Source organism: Schistocerca americana, chromosome 4, assembly GCF_021461395.2.
Source record: "Schistocerca americana isolate TAMUIC-IGC-003095 chromosome 4, iqSchAmer2.1, whole genome shotgun sequence".
In the NCBI taxonomy this organism is placed as follows: Eukaryota; Metazoa; Arthropoda; class Insecta; order Orthoptera; family Acrididae; genus Schistocerca; species Schistocerca americana.
In genome coordinates, this window is record NC_060122.1 from 434,874,003 (window position 1) to 434,896,060 (window position 22,058).

The following is a 22,058-nucleotide window of genomic DNA, read 5'->3' on the forward strand; positions in this document are numbered from 1 at the left end:
CATCTCATCGGCTAAGAGAGAGGGTGGAGCAACTACTTAAGTTCAGTTTCCTGCTTGCAGCATCTAGTGACATTATTAATTATTTTTATGGCTCCACTCTGTAAAGTAGTACCCCCCACCCTTCTCTGAGAAGTGGAAAGAGTATATGGTGCTGCTTGTGACGTGCCAGGAACCACTTCATCACTCATTAAAATATGTATTCATTTGTGATGCAACACAACTCGGCACAACAATCACTTAAACACTGGCTACTAATGTAAGGTTCTATATTACATAGCCAAGGTTCACAGTGGCTGGACACAATATGAGTGGGCCAGAGGCAAGCAACTTCTGCCGATCCAGAACTAGAAAGCCCTTATTCATCTCTTTGTGAACAGATTATAGTTAGGTACCACACAAATTAAAGTTAATCAGTGTCATGTCTTTTAGGAGTGCTGGAGAAAAGTAAGTAGCTTTTTATCAAATTTTCTTTTTTAGTTCCTTTCATTAAGTACAAATATGCCAATCATGACTTGAAACTGAGAGGATTGATTTTGATTGCTAGGTCTTATCATATTTACCTAAACAGCTTAATTTTTGTCCACAGGTAACTGATACGGAAAATGGCTATATCTAAAAAGAAATATGGCAGCAAAGTGTTGATTATTTTTCTTCATTCCATCATTGTCAGGCAGATGATTACCTATGTTCATTTTATACAAAAGGGCTTTAAGCAATGGTGCTATGAAGCCATACGAGTTGGAGGATCATCTGAGAAGGTGTCATCGTGGCAAACAGTTAAATATTTGAAATACTTTCGAGACCTACGAGGACAGTATATTTGCTGCTATGTCACAAAGAGACGATGATGGTTTGTCGATGTCATACAATATCTACATCTACATACATAATCCGCAAGCCACCATATGGTGTATGGTGGATGGCAACTTGTACCGCTAATAGTCACTTCCTTTCCTATTCTTCTCGCAAATGAAGTTAGGGAAAAATGGATGTCTATATACCTCTATACAATGCCTAATTTCTCTGTCCTTATGTGAAATGTACATTGGCAGCAGTAGAATAATTCTTCAGTCAGCTAAAAGTGCCTATTTTCTAAACTTAGTCAACAATGTTTTGTGAAAAGCACAATGTATTCCCTGCAGGGATTCCCATCTGAGTCCACAAAGCATCTATGTAACACTCATGTGTTGATTTAACCTATCAGTAACCAACCCAGCAGCAAGTTTCTAAATTGCTTCAATGTCTGCCTTTAATCCAACCTAGTTGGGTTCCCAAACACTAGGGCAGTACTCATGAATGGGTTGCACACATGTCCTATATGTGGTCTCCTTTATAGATGAACAACACATTCCTAAAACTCTACCAGTAAACCAAAGTCAACTATTTGCCTTCACCATTACCATCTTTAGGTGCTTGTTCCGTTACTTCTTCTGCCACTTTTAGTAAAATCTGGCAAACCACATACTATGAGAGAGCAATTGACTTTGCTGGCCACTGAAGAAGTTTTAAAAACTGTTCTACACAAACCTGCTTATGATATACTTAAAAGATTTCTTTTGGACAATACCAGTGTTCAAACATGCATTGATGAAATGAAGGCATCCTCTGTAACTATCTGCAAACAATGCATTTCTCCATACTACTGGAGAAATCAACTTTAGTGGTAATGAAGCATTGTTATTGACAGATGTTTGTTTTTTAAAAAAAAGAAGACTGGAAATCACTGACTTAAAGTATGTAAGGTTAAACCTAATTATATTGAAAATTTGCTAATAAAGCACCAGGCTCATCCCTCACAATAAAGGCATTTATGTATTAGTTGTTTTGCTAAATTTTCATCTTATGTCATTCAAAGTAATAAATGCGTAAAACTTAAGTTTGAGTGTTGTTTTCTACAATTGAACTGTAATTCCTCTTTCTCAGTACTAGCTTCACATTGCAATCATTCTTTAATAACTTCATACTTTGTAACATGAAATTAGAATAAACACTGATTCTTTTATTGACCATGTGATGTGCATTCAAGGCAGATCAGTAACATCCAACTGTTCTCGACACTCACCATTAAAAGAGGCTGCAACAGCATTTAAAAATCAAAGTTAGGACAAAGAATAATAATAATAATAATAATATTAATTAGAAACATTGTATCTTTCAATCAAAATCCTTATAAAAAAAGGATACACCACAAAGGAATTATCTGAATGGGATGTAAATCAGTAGATGTGAAGTACATGTATGGACAAACAAATTGTTACAATTTCATAACTGTGTGATTTATTCAAGAGAAAAAGCTTCACAATTTGAGAAGGTCAATAACACACTGGTCCACCCCTGGTCTTTATGTGAGCAGTTATTCAGTTTGGCACTGATTGATAGAGTTGTTGGATTTCTTCCTGAGTATATCCTGCCAAATTAAGTCCACTTGGTGCATTGGATTGTCAAAATCTAAGCTGGTTGGAGGCTCCTGCCCCATAATGCTCCAAAGGTTCTCATTTAGGGAGAGTTCCAGCAACCTTGTTGGCCAAGGTAGGGTTTAGCAAGCATGGAGACAAGCAGCAGAAACTCTCACTGTGTGCAGGCAGGCATTATCTTGCTGAAATGTAAGTGCAGGATGGCTTACAATGAAGGGCAATGAAGTCGAGTGTAAATTATAACTGACCTATCACTGTGCTGTAAGAGTGCCATGGATGACAATGAAAGGGGTCCTACTATGAAATGAAATGGCTTCCTTGGTTCTGTGGAAGACAGCAGTCCAGTTGGTATGCCACCAGTGTCTGGGGCATCTCCCGACACATCTTTGGTGGTCATAAGAGCTCAGTTTGAAGCAGGACTCATCACTGAAGACAATTCTAATCCAGTCAATGAGATTCCAGGCTGAATGTACCTCACACCACTGCCACTTGTTGGGTTTCACTATAAAAATATCAACAAGTGAATATAGCAGATTGCAGCAGCTTGTGAATGCCAGAATACACAGAAGTGGTTGATTGTTTATATTCCAATGCGTAATTGAGTGTTATTATTTTCCTTCCGTATGGTAATTAATAGTGATCAAATAATTTATTACAATAGAGTATATCTCAAAATTAATTATTTTTGTTCACAAAATGAAGCCAAGTGTATAAAGTATATTTCAAAAATGGGTTTACATATTTGTATAAATCTGGATTCTAAATTATTTAAAAAATCATAAGAGCATCGTAACATAAATAAAAACGTTTCTCCTCCCAGAAAAAATTCAGTTCTGAAAGGACTAAAACAATACATTGTGAAATTATCAAGCTTTGGAATTCCTGATAGCTTTCACATTGACTCAAGTTGTTGCAGTTGTTCATTATCATTATTTGCATTGTTTGGACTTGATTCTTCATTGCGGCTAGTACTCATCACGTCATAGACTCAGGTTCAGGTTCAATTTCTTCTATTTTGATTGTTGTTATTTCATTTTGCTTATTTTCTGTCAGGGATATGAACAATTGACTTGGTTTCTGTGACTCAGTTTCTTCTTTACATTACTTACAACAGGGATGAACAGACGGTGACCCATGGGCCACACGCAGCCCACCACTGATCTTGTGGCGTAGAGCGCCACAAATATTGATATTTGTTCAGTGTATAATTGTGCTACCTTTGAGGAGAGGGCTTTGGGGAGGATGTTGGCCACTAACGGCAGTTAGCCTCCGGATTTGTATCTGTGTAGAAGCGAAGTGATAATAAATCTGTATCTGAGAGAATTCTAGTTGTTTACCTACAACTATATCCTATTCCCTCACTGGTGACCCCGTTTTTTGTGTAATACATGTCCGAGTTACCGCCCGAAGGTTATTTACGCACCTACCGTGTCGGGTTTCTTCGCGATCATGAGGGCCGTTGTTCAGCTTCAGACAATGGCCTTTCAGCACTCACCGCCGCCTGGATTTCAGCAATATCTCTCCAGCACTCTTGCCGTCGTAGTGGACATGCCACAAGACTCTTTGGAGTCCTTCAGCCCAAACATGCAGTGGAATTCATCGAGTGCCACCAGTTTCTTCCAACCGCCAACGGTTGCGGACTCTGGCTTTGTTAGCCTAGACCTTTCCACGTGTTCTCCACAGAGTGTTGTTCGGAACATTCCTACTCCTGTGTTGAACACACAATTCAATACAGTTCGTGGCATTGAGCGAAGTTTTGCTACTTTGGAAAATCCAATAGTAAATTCAAACTCGAATCAGTTCCCACCACGTGTGTATCCTTCCGTGCCGGCTAGTCAGCAGGTGCTCAATGCTCACCAAACAGCAAGTATCACACCGAGTATGCATCCTAGTGGACACGTGTGGGATCCTTGTGTTGCTTCTAATCAAGTCAACAATTCTGTGCTGGACAGTAATTACCCGGACATCTACAACCAACCCCACCACTCATGGTCGAGTGAATACAGTGTGCATAACGGACATTCACCGGTGTACTTAAGTACTTGTGGCTTCTCTCCGAGCTACCACATCAATGAGAATGCACATTTTGACTATGATCCTCACACTGTTCAAGTGTCCGTCGCTTCTCAGCCTCCCCCCCCCCGCTCCCCCCCCCCCTCCCGGCGTCAAGTGAATTTCGCGATACCCGCATTACGAGATGCCAACAATTCGGACCCGCTATCTTTTGCATGCTCTACTTACGTCCAAAGAAATAAGTGCACCTCCACAGTGACTGTGTGCCGAATCTGCCGAAACTACCAGACTTCAAACCCGCTCACCCGGAGTTCTGGTTTAACCTGGTTGAGCAAACATTCAATGTCTGTGCTTTGGACAACGACGCACGCTTTGGCTGCCTCATGAACCATCTTCACGACCGCGTCGATTTAATTTATGATCTGGTCAAAGCACCCCCACTAGCAGGGAAGTATGCTGTGGTGAAACAGACAATACTGGAGCGCGTCTCACAAACCAGGAGAGAAAATGTGCAACAGCTCATCTACGAAAAGCGTCTCGGTGACAGGTCTCCGTCCCAGCTGCGGCCGTGCATCCGTCTTCTTGTTGATGAGCAAGTTATGCCTGATGACATGCTCGCAGAAATCTGGACAGAAAAGCTGCGTTTGCCTGTCCAGACTGCAATCTCTGCGTATGAAGATAGGCCAGTAAATGAACATTTACTCGCCGCTGACAGAGCATACTCCGCCAGGCAACGTGAGCTCCGTGCACTGCATTCTGGACGTGACTGCACTAAGAAGCTTTCTGACACCATGCCCTTGTCTGGTGCTGCTAATAACAAGTTTGTTAAACTAGCCGCCCTGCCTACATCTTCAACTCCCCGCAACGACAGTGCATCAGCCACTGTGGAAGACTCTGGGTCACATACTCCGTCGCATAGCAACTACCCACAGGAGCACAGGCCCGCCCAACATTACTGTTTCTTCCACGCAAGATTCGGGGAGCAAGCTCGCAAATACCAGTCAGCGTGTTCTTACCCAAACTCTAACCACAGGTAGGCTGCAGTGCCACCTCCTGCGATGTAAACAACGGGCAACATCCAACGTTGCATTCTGTTTCGAACAACAACAGTAAGTGTGGTCAAGTCTATGTTCGCGATTTACAATCAGGTGTACATTTTCTGGTAGACACTGGCTCAGATGTCTCTTTGCTGCTGGTTCGCCTAGCAACCAATAAAGTGCAACCACATAAAACAGTACTTCGTGCAATGAACGTGTCTACCCTACAGTGTTCATGTTCTACTCTGTATACAGTGAAACTTACGCCCGAGTGCAAGCTGGAGTGGACGTTTTTAGCGTCAACAATTGAAGAACCTATTCTCGGAATTGTTTTCCTCAAACACTATCAGTTGTCACTAGATTTTGTGCAAAAAATTGTGTTTTACCCCCCACTAAACAAACATATTCCTTTCGCTCCGCCGAGTGACAGTTCGGCTAACACCAAACATGTGTGCTGTGCTAAGAAGTGTTTAAACCTATCCTTGGAGCTGCAATCTTGGACAAACAAGTGGCTAGTGGAGTGCGCCAAGTCTTCGAAGTTATGGATGGAACGTATGGAAATGCTGCTGCACCTCCGCAACATACACCACGAGTTGGCCTCCACACAACAATGCCTCGCAACGCTACAAGCAGACGACTCGTCAGCTACAGACAAGGTCAGACCATGCCAATCTGGTGTTCCCGTGCCCGTGCACGTTAACAACAATGTTGTGAACTCTGTAAACTGTGTCAGCACCCCCTCTTGTAATGTCAGTGTATGCCCGAGTGCTCATGTTCCTTGCATTCCGAATGGACAATTAACTTCCCAAGCTCGTGGCAATGAACTACGGCCATCTGCTGTTCGGCCACACCCACTCGTGCCTACAGCACTCATAGCGGCACGGCCAACTACCAAGAATCAGTGTACCAACCTCACCCATGTTAACACGTGTGCGGCCTTTATGCAGCCTACAAGCGGTTGGCACACCTGTACTTCTGTACCCTCAGCGCCACAGCTTTGCCCGTCCGCCACCACCTGCTCCGCTTCACGGACATGTGACTGTTGTGCCGTGCCATGTATTGCAGTAGTCACTAATGGCACAGTTCATCGGTTACGTCTAACCGATGGGCCGCCCATATTGCAACACCCACACCGCCTCAAGCCGGAATTTATGAAAATTGCAAAAGAACAATTAGATGATCTATTATAAAAGGGAATAATTGAACCTTCTTCTGGTTGCTGGGCTAGTCCTATCCTGTTTGACCAAAAGAAAGACGGTACTTGGCATATGGTCGGAGACTATAGGTGTTTAAATCCCCGCACCATCATTGATAAATACCTGGTCCCACACATTGTGGACTTCAATCATGCACTCTCAGGTGCAAAGTACTTCTCTGTTTTGGACTGTAAGCACGCATTTCATGATTGCTATGGCTCCAGAGGATATTGAAAAGATTGTCATAACCCCTCCCTTCGGGCTGTTTCAATACAAATTTATGTTGTTTGGGTTGAAAAACGCCCCCTAAACATGGTAGCGTTTCATCAATCAAACTTTATCCCATCTAGACTTTTGTTTCGTATACATGGATGACATATTGGTTTTTGCTTCTACTTTGGAACAGAGTGAGGAGTGTGTTCAAGTCATGAAAGATATTTTAGCAGCCACTGGTATTGAACTAAACAATAAAAAGACTCAATTGCACCAGTCATCCCTCACATTCCTAAGTTATGTTGTGTCGTCGGATGGTCTGACACCACCACAGGACAAGATCAAGCCTGTTCTCGAGATGCTATGCCCCCAGACCTATAGGGAATTACGCAGGTTCATCGGAACAGTTAATTATTACCATAAAATTTGCCAGCCGCTTCTGCTGCACAGGCTTCCCTCACAGATGCTCTCGCTGGCCCACAAACTCCTGGCACCCGCCAGGTCCCATGGACACCAGACATGGACACGGCATTTAATGAACTCAAGCAGCTGTTGGCCTCCGCTGCCACTATTGCTCATCCACATGTGGATGCCACAATGTTTATCACTACTGACACTAGTGACAATGCTGTCGGTGCAGTACTGAGTCAGACATACAATGATGCTACAACCCCCCTGCAGTTTTTCTCAAAAAAGCTAAACAACGCACAGAAGAAATACTCAGCTTTGAACAGAGAATTACCTCAGTTTACGAGGCCATAAGACACTTCAGAACTGATGTTGAGGGACGAGATTTCTGTGGGCTCACTGATCACAAGCCGTTGGTTCCTGCCATAATCAATCCTGCGGCTGATCCGCCCCACGACGCTTTCGTCACATCAATTACATCTTGCAATTTACAAATGACATTCGCTACATCTGAGGAGCGGACAATGTGGTTGCTGATTTTCTCTCACTCGTTGGTGCTGTCACAACCTTAATTGACCTAACGGACCTACCTCGGTTGCAATCGGCAGACCCCGATACCATGCAGTTAATTTCGGACCACAGCTCCTCTCTCCAACCGGTACGCTCTACTTTCCCTGGCATATCTGACTTACTGTGGTGTGATGAATCGACTGGTACATTGTTGCCATTCATTCCTAAGCCCCTTCAACGCCAGGTCTTTGACAAATTACACGCATTAGCACGCCCCGGTGTCAAAGCTTCTACCCGTCTGGTATCTGAACGGTTTGTCTGGAGAGACATGCGCCGTGACTGTCAGTCTTGGGCCAGGGCATGCATGTTGTGTCAACAGAACAAAGTTTTCAGGCACACTTCCCCACCCGTTGGCTGTTTTGCCCAACCGCCAGGCCGGTTTCACCATGTTCTTGTGGACCTCGTAGGCCCTTTGCCCCCCTCCGAGGGTTTCTGTTACTTGTTTACAGCTATTGACAGGATGACTCAGTGGGCTGAGGCTGTGCCTATTCTGAATGTTACCTCTGAGACAGTAAGTTGAGCATTCTTAGATTTGTGGATCTCTAGAATTGGCTCACCTGTTTACCTCATCACTGACCAAGGACGACAATTCGAGTCTACAGTTTTCTCCGACTTATGTAAAATGTGTGGTATTGTCAAAAAGCATACTTCGCATACCACCCCCAAAGCAATGGGCTTGTTGAGCAATGGCATCCCACCTTAAAGTCTGCCTTGCGTTGCCATGACTCACTATGGACAGAAGCACTGCCATTCGTGCTTCTTGGCCTCCGTGTGACTTTCAAGGAAGACCTCAAGGGTTCCGTAGCCGAGTTTGTGTATGGCCAACCTCTGGTTTTGCCTGGAGAATTAGTCACTCCCACCCCACTTCCACAGCCCTCTGAACTCCCTTCACTTCTTGAGCGAGTGCGCTTGCACTGCAGCAAAATTCTGCCGCCACCTCCGGCTACTCATACACCTCCGTGCATGTATGTATCAAGCACGATAGACTCTTGTGAGTACGTGTTTCTCAGAGATGACTCAATCAAAGACCCACTTCAGTTGCCCTACATAGGTCCTTACAAGGTCATCAAACGCTCCGAGAATAACATGGATCTCCTCATAAAAGACTCTGTAACCACGGTCTCACTCAACCGAGTGAAATCAGCTTTAATTGAGCCTCAGGTGAACCTCCCCGATTCTGCCCCTATTTCTCCCACTCCTGCTTCGAGCGGCCATCCATCTTCTCATACCATACATTCGGGTGTTGATTCTCCACAGCATGCTTCTCTGCCGCGCACTGGTTCTTCTCCGCGTTCATCTAATTCGAGTGGCCAATCTTTTCGAGATTTCACTCCTCACAGCCCTCACAGTCGAACTGCCAACCACTCGGATTCTACCATTGTGTTACCATCTTCATGTGACAGCTCTTTGTCATGCCGTTCAATCCACGCTGTCTCCTTGTTGCCTTCGGTCATGCTCCCTCGTCCGTCAGCTGATCGCCCGAGGTTGTCGCCTGCGCAGTCTAGTGCACCTGCTACCCCCCTCTTCGCAGATGCTTCCCCCTGCCATGGCTTTCCCACACCTCCCTGCCTCCCTACCATTGCTCGTACAGGTGCCACCCAAGAATTCACAACACATATACACCCTGATGACATACTAAATTATCTGTTGTCGTAGATGGCGATACAGTGTGTTTGTGGTACTCACGTGTGACAAAGTTGAGGGAGGACGAGCAGAAACTCATGTGGTGCGCTGCTTTAAATTGAGCACAAGTGCTGCATGTGACAACTTACGTGCCTTTGTTAGGCCTTCTGGCAAGGTGATTCTCCGCCTGTCTGCTGACGAAGTGCTACACCTCCACTCCAGGACGGGACGTCGTCTACAGGCGCCGGCTTCGCTTGCTGACTTCGCTGTCGATGTACCAGGTTTCACCCCCCGGTCTCCGTCTGATGCGGAAGAACTGTACAACTGGACGTTACCTTCCTAACTTCTAACCCCCCCCCCCCCCTACTCACAGGGACGTATTCCATACTGCGCGGGGGGAGAGGGTGGGTGGGCTATGTGGCGTAGAGCGCCATAAATATCGATATTTGTTCAGTGTATAAGTGTGCTATCTTTGAGGAGAGGGCTTTAGGGAGGATGTTGGCCGCTAACGGCAGTTAGCCTCCGGACTTGTATCTGTGTAGAAGCGAAGTACTAATAAATCTGTATCTGAGAGAATTTTAGTTGTTTACCTACAACTATATCCTATTCCCTCAATCTGATGGTGGCCCACACCTCACCATCAGTTCTTATAATTTTTCTATAATTTTTTTCCTTTTTTTTAGTAATCTTTCATTGCTTCCCGTAAATGGAGCCCAGTGTAATTGACATTGGGGCAAGGGGATGTTACTTCAGAATAATAACTTGTCTCACAGCAAAATATTTCTGAACTAGCTGACCTTACATAGTGACAATAAGGAGTTTGTGGTCTGTGGTACTAGCAACTCTGTACACCCTGGTGTAGAAATATCTTCTCAAAAATAACATCTCTCATTTTTATGATTCTCTGACAATTATGTTCATAAAGCACATATAAATCTGAATGAATTCTTAAGCAATAAATGTTCGGGTAAAGACAGTCTGCATTTAAATAGGTTAGGATCCAAAATTTTTAGTAAAATGTTCACTGATACATGTAAAATTCTGAAAAATAAGGGAAACTTACAAGAAATGATGGGGATGAGAAACAGTGTTTGGTAACAACAATGACATAATTGAAACGGTACCCAAGAATGAGTATCCTTGAGACCATAAGTACATAACAATATCCCTACATAATGCACTTGAATATAAATGGTCCAAGTGCTGACTTCTCAAACAAAAGTCATAAAGTGGACAAATTACAAACTATTCTGTCTGAATGTAGAAATATCAAAGTTATTTGCCTCAATGAACATTGGCTTACATCTGACAATATTAAAATTCTTAGTAAAATTGAAAATTTCGTGTTAGCCAACAGCTTTCATGGATGAGAAAAATCACATGGAGGCTCCAGCTTATTCGCTCATTCTGATACAAAATATGAAATAAGAAATGATTTTAATCTTTTGAATGAAGAGTGTATATTTGAAAGCTGCTGTATCGAGTTATGGGGCCTAAATGTTGTAGTACGGTAGTTTCTATTTATAGAGTACCAGAGAAAGCTACAGTTGAAGCCTTTGTGGTAAAATTTCATTGCCTGCTTGAAAAACTCAGTAAAGAAAAAAGGAAAAAGACAGTAATAGTTGCTGACTTCAATATTAATGTCAGAGTAGAAAGCAATGACGTGTCCAAATTGACTGACATAATAAAAAACTTTGTCTTCAAAATAAACTTCATGCAACCTACTAGAGTAAATGCAAAGTCAGCTACCTGTATTGATAATTATAGATGTTTATAAATTTTGCATTGATTTAGGAATCTCTGACTACTCTGCATTATTCACTGAACTGCCAAAAATTAAACAAGAAATTTCATGAAACAAAAACCAGCAAATGAATGTCCACGAAAAAAATTCAGTTACATTTATAAATAAGTTAAGAGAGATTAAATGGCCTTACAACAGTTGTATTTCGAGTAATATTAACTGTGACAATTTTTAAGTAGCTTTCTAGAAATATTTAATGAAACTTTTCCACGTAGAACAACATGCTACATAACTTACATGGATGACCGATGGTATAAAAATTTCTAGTACCAGGAAGAGAAAACTTCACAATGAACTGAAATATAATAAAAACAGACTTTTCACTCAGTATGTTTGTCGTTATAAAGCTATATTTGAAAAAGTTGTGAAGGCAGCCAAACAAATGGTGAACAAGAAGTTCATTGTACAACATAAAAGTAAAACAAAAGCAATGTGGCCTGTTGTCAGATCAGAGTCAAGTGTTAGAGTTAGTAGTAATGAAATATCTAGGATTAAAGTAGATGATAGCTTTATTGTAAATCCGGCTCAAATATCAGTGTGTTTAAATGAATTCTTCATAAATGTGGCAAAATCAGATTTAATGTAGCAGAGTATCCTACGGATTTTAAAAAAAGTCGCAATAAAGGGTGTGGAAAATGTCATATTATCATTAAAAAATAAAAACTCTACTTGGTGGGATGGGATACCCCCTTAAGTGATTAAAACAGTGTGTGACATAATATCACCTCCCCTAACTAAAATATTCGACCTGTCTTTTGAACAGGTGTGTTTTCCCTATGTTTTGAAGCGTGCTAAGTCAGACCTCTGTTCAGCAAAGGGTCGTGGGAAGACTGGGAAACTACCGGGCTATTTCTATTCTTCCAGTCCTGCAAGAAGTGTTAGAGAAAGTACCTGTAGATCAAACCCTTTATTGCAAAAAATGATATTATTATAAGTAACCAGTATGGATTTCAACCAGGAGAAAACACTCTGGATGCAGTGAATAACTAATAATATTGTGCCCTGCCCACGACGTAATAACATACTATTTTCTCTTTCTATAGGAATATTAAGGTTTAAAAATATAATTTAAACACTGAGTCAATGAACTGCGCTGCAAGTCAGCGAATATGTACGCCCAGAATAATGAGGGCGGCGTTTCATTATCATCTGTATTTTGTTCTATATAGGAATTTGCCCTCGTCTTTTCTTTCTCTCCTTTCATCGAGCGCCTTTCCGACAGCATCTTACGCTATCACACTCGTATTTTCTTCCATTTTGTTCGAATGAACTAAACTTGTATTGCTGCTAGGAATTTATTTAATCATTCTATTATTATTGCGAGTACTAATATGACCTTGTGATGAATGCTTTATTCTTTCGCTCCAGAGTTGAGCTAAGATTATCGCAATTTCCAAGTATTTCGCCGAAATACGGCACAATTCTTTGTTATGTTCAAAACTGTGAGAATTATTCACAAAATGTTAGATTTCTGTACAAATTATTTACTTCCTTAAATAATAATTGTTTAATTTAACGTTTCTGCTTCCATTTCGTAACAGCAGTCCCAAATTTCCAATTTATAAATGTTATAGATATTTCTTTACTACATGTTTTTATTACGGTGCCAACGCGATACTCACGAGATTAAATAAAATTATTGTCAATTTATCGCGAGGCGAGAAGACAGTTAGAAATTTCGCTGAGACGACAAAAAACACACGCTGCTTGCCTACTGAAATTCACTTCAAGCAAAAAAGACAAAAAGAGTAAAATAAATTAAGAAGTGAAGTGATAGTATTGTGCTTTTAATAGTATTGTGTGCATATTCTGATAAAAGTAAGTTTTATTATAAAGTCAAAAAAGTGGCGTGTGTGTGAAGTGTCTAATTCATTTACTTTTAATTAAGGATAAGAAGTGATATCTCAAATTATTCCACGTACTAATAGTTGTGTGGGAATATTTAAGTATTAAAGGTAACTAGTCTCATGCGTATATTTAAATAATAGTAGAACAGAAAATTTAATTGGGATGCATTAAGTATGAAGAAATTTTGCTTAACAGTCATTCAATTACTGAACTATTGCCAATATAGGAATGTACTATAAGCTTAGGTGACATCCGTCGTAATTTACGCTAGCTGGCGCATAAATTTCCACAATTCCATAATGATATTCCACCATATTTATAAAATATACCATAGTCAAAAAGATTCAGTATATTTGGCGCTCAAAACGAGTGGCCGCAACGTAAGAATAAGTGTATGTAAAAAAAAAAAAAAATCCAATTTCTAATGTAAAATTTGTATTTCATATACCCATCCGATGTACTGTACCACTATGTGGATGAAGGTCAACCTATCCTGTTTACAACAAATTGTACATCTCTAAGGCAAAAATTCATTCAAATGTATTTTTTGCTCTGTCAAGATCCTAACTTTCTTCTATAGCATTTTTTCCTTTGATTCTCTACAAAAAGTAAAATCGTAGTTAGTTGTAGTTTAGCTCAGTGATTTTGGAAGGGTGTATTAAGAAATATCCAATTTTGCAGAAATCGACATAAGATTGGTTTTCGTTTGAAGGTAGAGAACATAAAATAGCCGATTTGCTCGCACGTTGATAGAAGAGCATCGTAGTCATGAAAATTATTTATTCTATTAACATTATTTATATATGTGTTTACTGTTAAATATTAACATTCGTGTGACGAATTTTTCCCAATTTTTCGGAATTTCATATTATGATCAAAGTCGGTAAAAAATGAGAATTTACCAATTGAAACCATGGCTCCACCATAAGATTTAGAAAATGAAGCGGTAAATCTAAACGAATCACACATAGATTTCACTGTAGATGAGTTATAAAATCAAACCCCGGACTTTAACATGTCCACTGCGAATTCGGAGATCGCACTAAATAATGAAGTATCGAATATATTGCTTCCCCCTACTTAGGCTATACCTTCCGAGGAGATCACGAATGTAAAATTAAGAGATCATTCGAGCGCGCCCGGAGGCTTTCCGGCAGGAAAGGGAGGTAATGATAGTGGCACGTAAAGTTCCCTCCGCCACACACCATTATGTGGCTTGCAGAGTATAAATGTAGATGTAGATATGGTCGTCCGACCACTACAAGTAATGAAACTGCAGCGGGTACGGATCAATTTAATGGGACGACGCAAAACAGTATTGCGCTTGACCCACTTACTGGTTTCCTGAAAAAGTTGGAATTACGCGAACGCGAACGAGATCAGCGGGAAAAAGAGAAAGAATTAAAAAATGAAATAAAAACCGAATTAGCCAACATCAAGTCCGAGATAATGAATATGAAGCAAGCGTATGCACCAATTTTGAGCCAAGTCAATAAACTGGACAGTGAAGTTGAAACCTAAGAACTTTGCATTCCGTAATAAAGTTGGATGTGGAAGACTTAACATCTGCCGTTACGAATCTCAAAATAAATAACTAAGAGATTTTGGATGAATAGCAAGAATCTCACAAAAGACAAATAATTATTGGAATATCCAATTGGATAACCACTAAAGAAACGGAACTTGGTGCAAAAAATAAATGTTACCGTCGACAAAGCTGTGCAGCGCGTGCGGGAAGAAATATGTTGTGCCGTACAAGCGAATTCAGGCGCCGCGCATAATGCGCGCGGCGAACGAAAAGAAGCAAACGAAGAAATGTCTATGTGGAGGCGGGAAATGAACGCTCGCGTCCGAAATTTAGAGGAAGCCGTTTCGAAGGACAGCAGAACGTAAATGAATTTTCCTATGCAACCGTCGAACGACGACAATGCACAAAAGACGACATTCGGGAATGAAAGTGTTTTCCACACGACTTATCGCCAGCAAAATGTAATTACGAATACGAACTTATAATGAATTCAGCGAACATTGAGCAAAGTCTACTCAAGCCAACTTCAAACATTTGCAGAGGACAAGAATTCCATTCATACAATTGTATTTATACACGCATTCAGGAATGTCTTACCCAGATACTGGCCTGAATATCAAAAAATTCAGTTCGTGATGTCACACATCACCACCGGTGACGCGGCACTATGGGCCAGCGAAACCGCCGAACTACGCAATACGCTCGCTGAATTTGAGACAGCTTTCCTTGCAAAATATTGGTCCACAGGAATTCAAGAAATAACTTTACACCCCGGAACTGTACAATCCGAAAACAGGGAGCTTGCGCAAGTATTTTGAAAGATACATTGCGAAAACGAGATACTGGTCTGACCCTATCTCACACAAATAAGTACTACCCATATTAAAGCCGAAATTACCGATCAACCTTAGGGAGAAGTTAATAAATGTACCAGATGGAGATTTGGAGCATTTCCTTTCGGTGATCGACTCTTTAGACCTAATCCAAGATGAACGCGAAGTCCTAGCAAGCATTCACAAATAACTGCAACAACTGTCACAGTGTTGATAATCCGAGTAGTAATGAACAGAGTAAACGTAATCAGCTCAGAAAAGGTCAGTACGAAAAAACGAATGTGCCTGGTTACAATAATAATCCAAACCATGCTTCGAATGACGCGAATACCGGTTACGTAGCCATTAAAAGGAATTATGGCGACAGTAACTCGGGAAACGGTATGAATCATAAGCTCAAGTTCGGTGATGGAAATAATTACAATGACGCTAACCACGAAAAAAGGCACCGTGGAAAAGGTGGAATGGAAATCAACAGAGTAACAACAACAATCCTCCGAATCAGTCAAACACAAACGAACGGCACAAGAACCAATATCCGAATAGTAATAACGGCAATCAATGGTCAATCCAGCAACCAATTTTAGGTTCGGTAACCAGACGCCGAATATAATGCAAGCTGCGGCCATCATTTCAAACACGAACAGTCAAAATCATATTGACAGTAGTCGTTCTACTGCGGCGCGGGTATGCGAAGTCGCAGAACAATCCGGCCAACAGCAACCGTTCTGAACGGCCTCCCGAGTACGGTCGGATCTGTAAGCGAAGGCAACCCCAAAATCAACCTGAAAGCACTACGTTACAGCGATGGCGCCGACATCAGGGACGAATTATTAGAAGAACCCAATGTCTGTAAAAATGTCGATGAATACGTGGTGCAAGCTGCAATTATGGTCACTGTGAATGGTGTTGGTGTGGAAGCAATCGCTGATACTGGTGCCACTACAAATGTATCAAATCAGATCTTGTTCGACCAAATTAACCGCATAAAGAGATTACCTATATTACCCGTGCAAAATTGCCGAGTTTCGGGCGCATTAAGCAACATCTGCAGGCCGATCTCTATGTAGAAGACGAACAACTTACGTACCACTTCTTACTAATTAAAAATTTATCGGTTCCTTGCATCCTGGAATTGGGATTTTCTACGCGGTAGAAATGCAATGATTGATCTACCTGCGGGAAAATGCGCGGTTACAAACAAAGGCAAAATAATTGCACTACGGTTAATTAGGACTCCAAATGCACATAACAGATACTGTCGTAACGTTGTTGTTAAATTGGGAGGCCCAAGAATACTCCAAATTTCTAAGGATTTCGAGATGTCAGAATTTCTGCACTCAGAAGATAATAAGGCAGCAGTACTTAACAATTCAGCATCAATTGCAGCAAAAGTATCAGAGTCGACCTATCTGAACCAAACACAAAAGGAAGGACTCGCATATCTCATTGAAAATTATATGCAAATAAACCTGGCATCATAAAGGATTTTGTGTATAATAAGGAGGTTCCCCCACACGAAACTTTTTGTAGGACATCATATGCCGTGTCATGGAGTAAAAAGGAAGCTATAAAGACGGAAATACGTAAGATGTTAGACTGGGGAATAATGGAACCATCAGACTCCCTATAATCTAGTCCCCTTTTAACGGTATCAAACTGGGGGGCAAGGTAATGTTAGTGCTTGATGTCCAGAACATAAACAAAATTATCATACTAGTCCAAACTAGACTGGAAAATTTAGAAGATATATGTAAAGGTTTTTTTTTTAAAAAATTACCTTTACCAGTCAGCGGTAATTAAAAAAAAAAACTTTACATACTTCTTGAAACAGTCACGGTCGAAAACTGGTCAAAATGGCTTCAAACTTAGAAGAACTTTTGCAACTTTTGATGGCGTTTATTTCCTCTCAAGCCTTGACATCCCATATCGTACTGGCAAATCCTATTGGGTGAAAAGTCAAGAAAATAAACAGCATTCATTTTTGCCGGACGCAGTTATCAATTCCACGTTCTGCCCTTTGGTTAGAACGTCGGTAGAACGGGAGTTTTCATTGCAGCGTTAGACAAGGTTCTGGGCCCCTCCCTACTCGACAAAGTCACAGCATATGTAGACGATTTGTTAATAGCTACGTGGGATGAACATGTTGAGATACTGAAGGCAATTTTCCGAAAATTCAACGAAGCAGGAATAACTGCCAACCTAGGAAAATCCAAATTTGGAAAGTCGTGGAGATAAAATTTCTTGGGCACATTATCTCGTCCAAAGGAATTATACCTGAGCCAGGAAAATTAGATGCCATTGAAGACATCTCTGTACCAACAACGAAAAAACAGCTTAAGTCTTTTCTCGGAGCCGCTTCATCTTTCCGAGATTTCATATCCGATCAATTATTGAACGATGAAAATCTTTTATCACTTCTATGGAAGAACGCTTGGATCTGGAAGGATCAATGTCAAACTACATTCGACAAGATAAAATCAGCAGTTATAAATGCAAGGTTATTGTATCATCCAGACACGCTTCAGGATTTTTGCATTGCAACTGACACTTCTTTTGGGGGCGTCTGTTCCAAACCGCTAAAACTGAAGAAAAGACCGATATTTAAAAAAATGCATTTGCGAGCAGAACTTTGTCAGCATGCGAAAGGGCATATATGGTAACTGAACTTGAGACTCTTGCTGTTGTATGGGCCTTAAAGAAGTTTCACTATTACGTATACGGGAAATGTATACGAATATATTGCAACCATCAGGCCCCCTTTACATGCACGACTCACCCAGTGGGTATCGTTTGGAAATAATGCATGTTAAAGGCAACGACAATGTGATTGAAGATGCTTTGTCAAGACTCCCAGAAGGCCTCAATGAATTTTCCAACTGGATTGAAAGAGCTGAGGAATTTAGAATCTTAAAAATTAGATGCAAAACATTATCACAACTGGTTTCTCCATCTCTGTAAAAATATAAGCACGTTACAGGATTCCGACCCCCAGTGGTGAGAGATATAGCGAACTTTTCAACAAACTCCAAATTATGGTTTTAATAACCACTTCTCTGTACAAAATGACTTACTTTATCACTGCAATTATGAAAATTGTAATAACTGGTGTATCTGTATACCAGACAGTCATATAGTAGATCTAATTTGGTATACTCACAGCACCTGGCGACAGTATGGAACCGAAAAGTGTGCCAGGAAGCTCCAAATTTATTGTTATTACTCAAATTTACATCATGTTGCCTTGGATGTTTTGAAAAAAAAGGTAAAACATGTCAAAAGTGCAAACCAAGCAACATTAGCAATCAGATGTTATTGCAACCCATCCTACCAACTAAACCATTACAAACCGTCTCACTGGATGTTACAGGCCCTCTACCTACTGGTAGAGGAGGTGTTAAATATCTTATTGCTTTATATATATTTTTTTGAAATATTTAAAATTGTATCCTGTTAGAACTTCAGCCTCAAAGATGATCAGCAAAAAAATAGCAAATGATTACATTCTCAATGTTGGCAAACCCAACACCATAGTTTCTGATAATACCACATATTTTATGTCATTCTACTGGAAAAATTTCTTATAGGAAAACGGAAATAACCATAGTCTCATATATCCTTTTACCACCCACAATCAAAACCAGTAGAACGAATTTTCCGAGAATTTCACAGATAGATAAGAACCTACATCTCACATCAATAGCCAAAATGAATAGATTACGTAAAACCCTTTGAGTAAATATATAATAACACATACCACACTCATTGACACATTTTACGCCACATGAATTAATGCTTGCTGAACCTCCAGATGAGAACTGGATAAAACCTTTACCAGTAGTTCACCATCCAAGGGTATCTCATGAAGATAAAATTAGTTAAACTTTGAGAAACTTACAAAAACAACCATATGTGAAACGTCAACCACGACCTGCAACAAATGATGATGCCCAAGCATGTGTTTTAGCTGCTGTCGCGGCTAATCCGCACACAGTAGCAGACAAATTGCGCGAGAATCGGGAATCTCAAACATGGTGGTGTTGAGAATGCTACATCACCATCGATTGCACCCGTACTATATTTCTATGCACCAGGAATTGCATGGCAACGACTTTGAACGTCGTGTACAGTTCTGCCACTGGGCACAAGAGAAATTATGGGACGGTGACAGATTTTTTGCACGCGTTCTATTTAGCGATGAAGCGTCATTCACCAACAACGGTAACGTAAATCGGCATAATATGCACTATTGGGCAACGGAAAATCCAAGATGGCTGTGACATGTGGAACATCAGCGACCTTGGTGGGTCAACGTATGGTGCGGCATTACGGAAGGAAGGATAATTGGTCCCCATTTTATCGATGGCAATCTAAATGGTGCAATGTATGCTGATTTCCTACATAACGTTCTACCGATGATACTACAAGATGTTTCACTGCATGACAGAATGGCGATGTACCATACTTCCAACATGATGGATACCCGGCACATAGCTCGCATGCGGTTGAAGCGGTATTGAATAGCATATTTCATGACAAGTGGATTGGTCATCGAAGCACCATACCAGGCCCGCACGTTCACTGGGTCTGACGTCCCCGGATTTCTTTCTGTGGGGAAAGTTGACAACGCCTGACAACATGCGTCAGCGCATTGTCAATGCATGTGCGAACATTAAGGAAGGCGAACTACTTATGTTGAGAGGAATGTCATTACACGTATTGCCAAATGCATTGAGGTTGACGGACATCATTTTGAGCATTTATTGCATGAATGTAGTATTTACAGGTAATCACACTGTAACAGCAAAATGTTCAAACGTACCTACGTTCTGTATTTTAATTTAAAAAACCTACCTGTTACCAACCGTTTGTCTAAAATTGTGAGCCATATGTTTGTGACTATTACAGCGCCATCTATCACAAAGCGAAAAAAGTGGTCCAACTAAAACATTCATATTTCTTTACATACTACACGAATATGCAATAAAAATGGGAGTTCCTATTTAAAAAAGCGCAGTTGATATCCGTCTGACCTATGGTAGCGCCATCTGGCGGGCCAACCATAGCGCCATCTGGTTTCCCTCTTCAAGCAAGACAAGTTTCATTCTTTGTAGTTTTTTCGTTTGACGCTTATTTCGTGAGATATTTGGCCTGGTCACGATCAATGGATCACCCTGTAGATTTCACGATGTATGTATAACAAACGTGGATTTTTTTTCTCTCAGTATTTAGCTTATAAGTTTTTCCTTCTGAATTAGTCAAGTAGATAACTTCATTCAATAATCAAGTATAATTTTTCAAACAGAACTTTGTCAAGCGTTATTTATTGCTTCAATGGATATGGATAACTAGTCATGTCATAAATAAATCAGAAAAAAACCTTTTGGACTTTCTTTATGAAGTCAATGAGTAAACTCAAACTTTGAATCGCTTGATGAATAGTAAATTCCATTTTTTCGATGATTTATGAAATAATTTCGATTTTTGTGCTAATGTGTTATTTGCAATGTATGTATATAAAAACCTAAGATACACAGTCTCTAGACTGTGTATGTAACCATTAGATTATACATCCTTCTGATGTATACATGGTAGCCTTTTGGCTAAATTCCTTGCAATTTTAAATTCGTGAGTAGGATGCAAAATCGCTAGATTTTCTCTACATGGCCGAGCAACGAGTATTATTTGAATGAGAAAGGAAGTTATGTTTTCTTTCGTGTGAATATGTAAATGGTTACGAGTAACTGAATTTTGAGTAGTTTATGCTTCTAATTTCGTTGTAATTCTGTATGGACTGTAATGATGATCTTCTGGTGAGTGTCTGTTACTGTGAAATTCAGTACATGGACCTCAAATGGGACTATAAATAAATGTACACAGCAACGAACTTTCACAGGACTGTGTTTCAAAGAATGCTTAGATATTGTGACCATGAAACTTGTCCATGGCGAATATGTTGGCTGAGACTTGTAAAATAAAGCGCCATGGTATTTTTCACTGAACAGTGTTGCTTTACTGCAGTGTGCTTTACTGCAATCAAAACCGAAAACAAGTGTGATCAATATGACAGAATCGGCCCAGGGACTGAAAATCTGATCGACTTGTTAAAGACTATGTTTCGTATGTGGTGTCGGAACATTGAGATAACGTTCTTGCATTGGCATGAACGTTTCCTCGCCACCGCCACTAGCATCGTCTGAACCATTGTTGAAAAAGTTTACGCAGCGCTGTGCGAAGCCAGCTAATCTTTGCCGAACTGCCTGTAGACAGACTTTGCATGCAATGGCTATTAAGCGCGCTCCACCTTCAGTGAAGTATTATAGAAGAACGGCAAGATTCTGGACTCGGCAGCTGCCTAATAAAACAACTTACCTTGCAGGGCGATAAGCTGTTGTTGTTGTGGTCTTCAGTCCTGAGACTGGTTTGATGCAGCTCTCCATGCTACTCTATCCTGTGCAAGCTTTTTCATCTCCCAGTACCTACTGCAACCTACATCCTTCTGAATCTGCTTAGTGTATTCATCTCTTGGTCTCCCTCTACGATTTTTACCCTCCACGCTGCCCTCCAATAC

General features: G+C 40.8%; 1 long non-coding RNA gene across 1 annotated transcript in view; it reads right to left on the reverse strand.

Moving 5' to 3' along the window:
- LOC124613912 overlaps nucleotides 1-12,958 on the reverse strand; it is a 45,211-nt gene extending 32,253 nt beyond the window's left edge. Inside the window, exon 1 of the long non-coding RNA XR_006979654.1 lies at nucleotides 12,901-12,958. This is a non-coding gene — a long non-coding RNA (uncharacterized LOC124613912). The remainder of the gene's footprint in view (nucleotides 1-12,900) is intronic.
- Nucleotides 12,959-22,058: the final 9,100 nt, after the last annotated feature.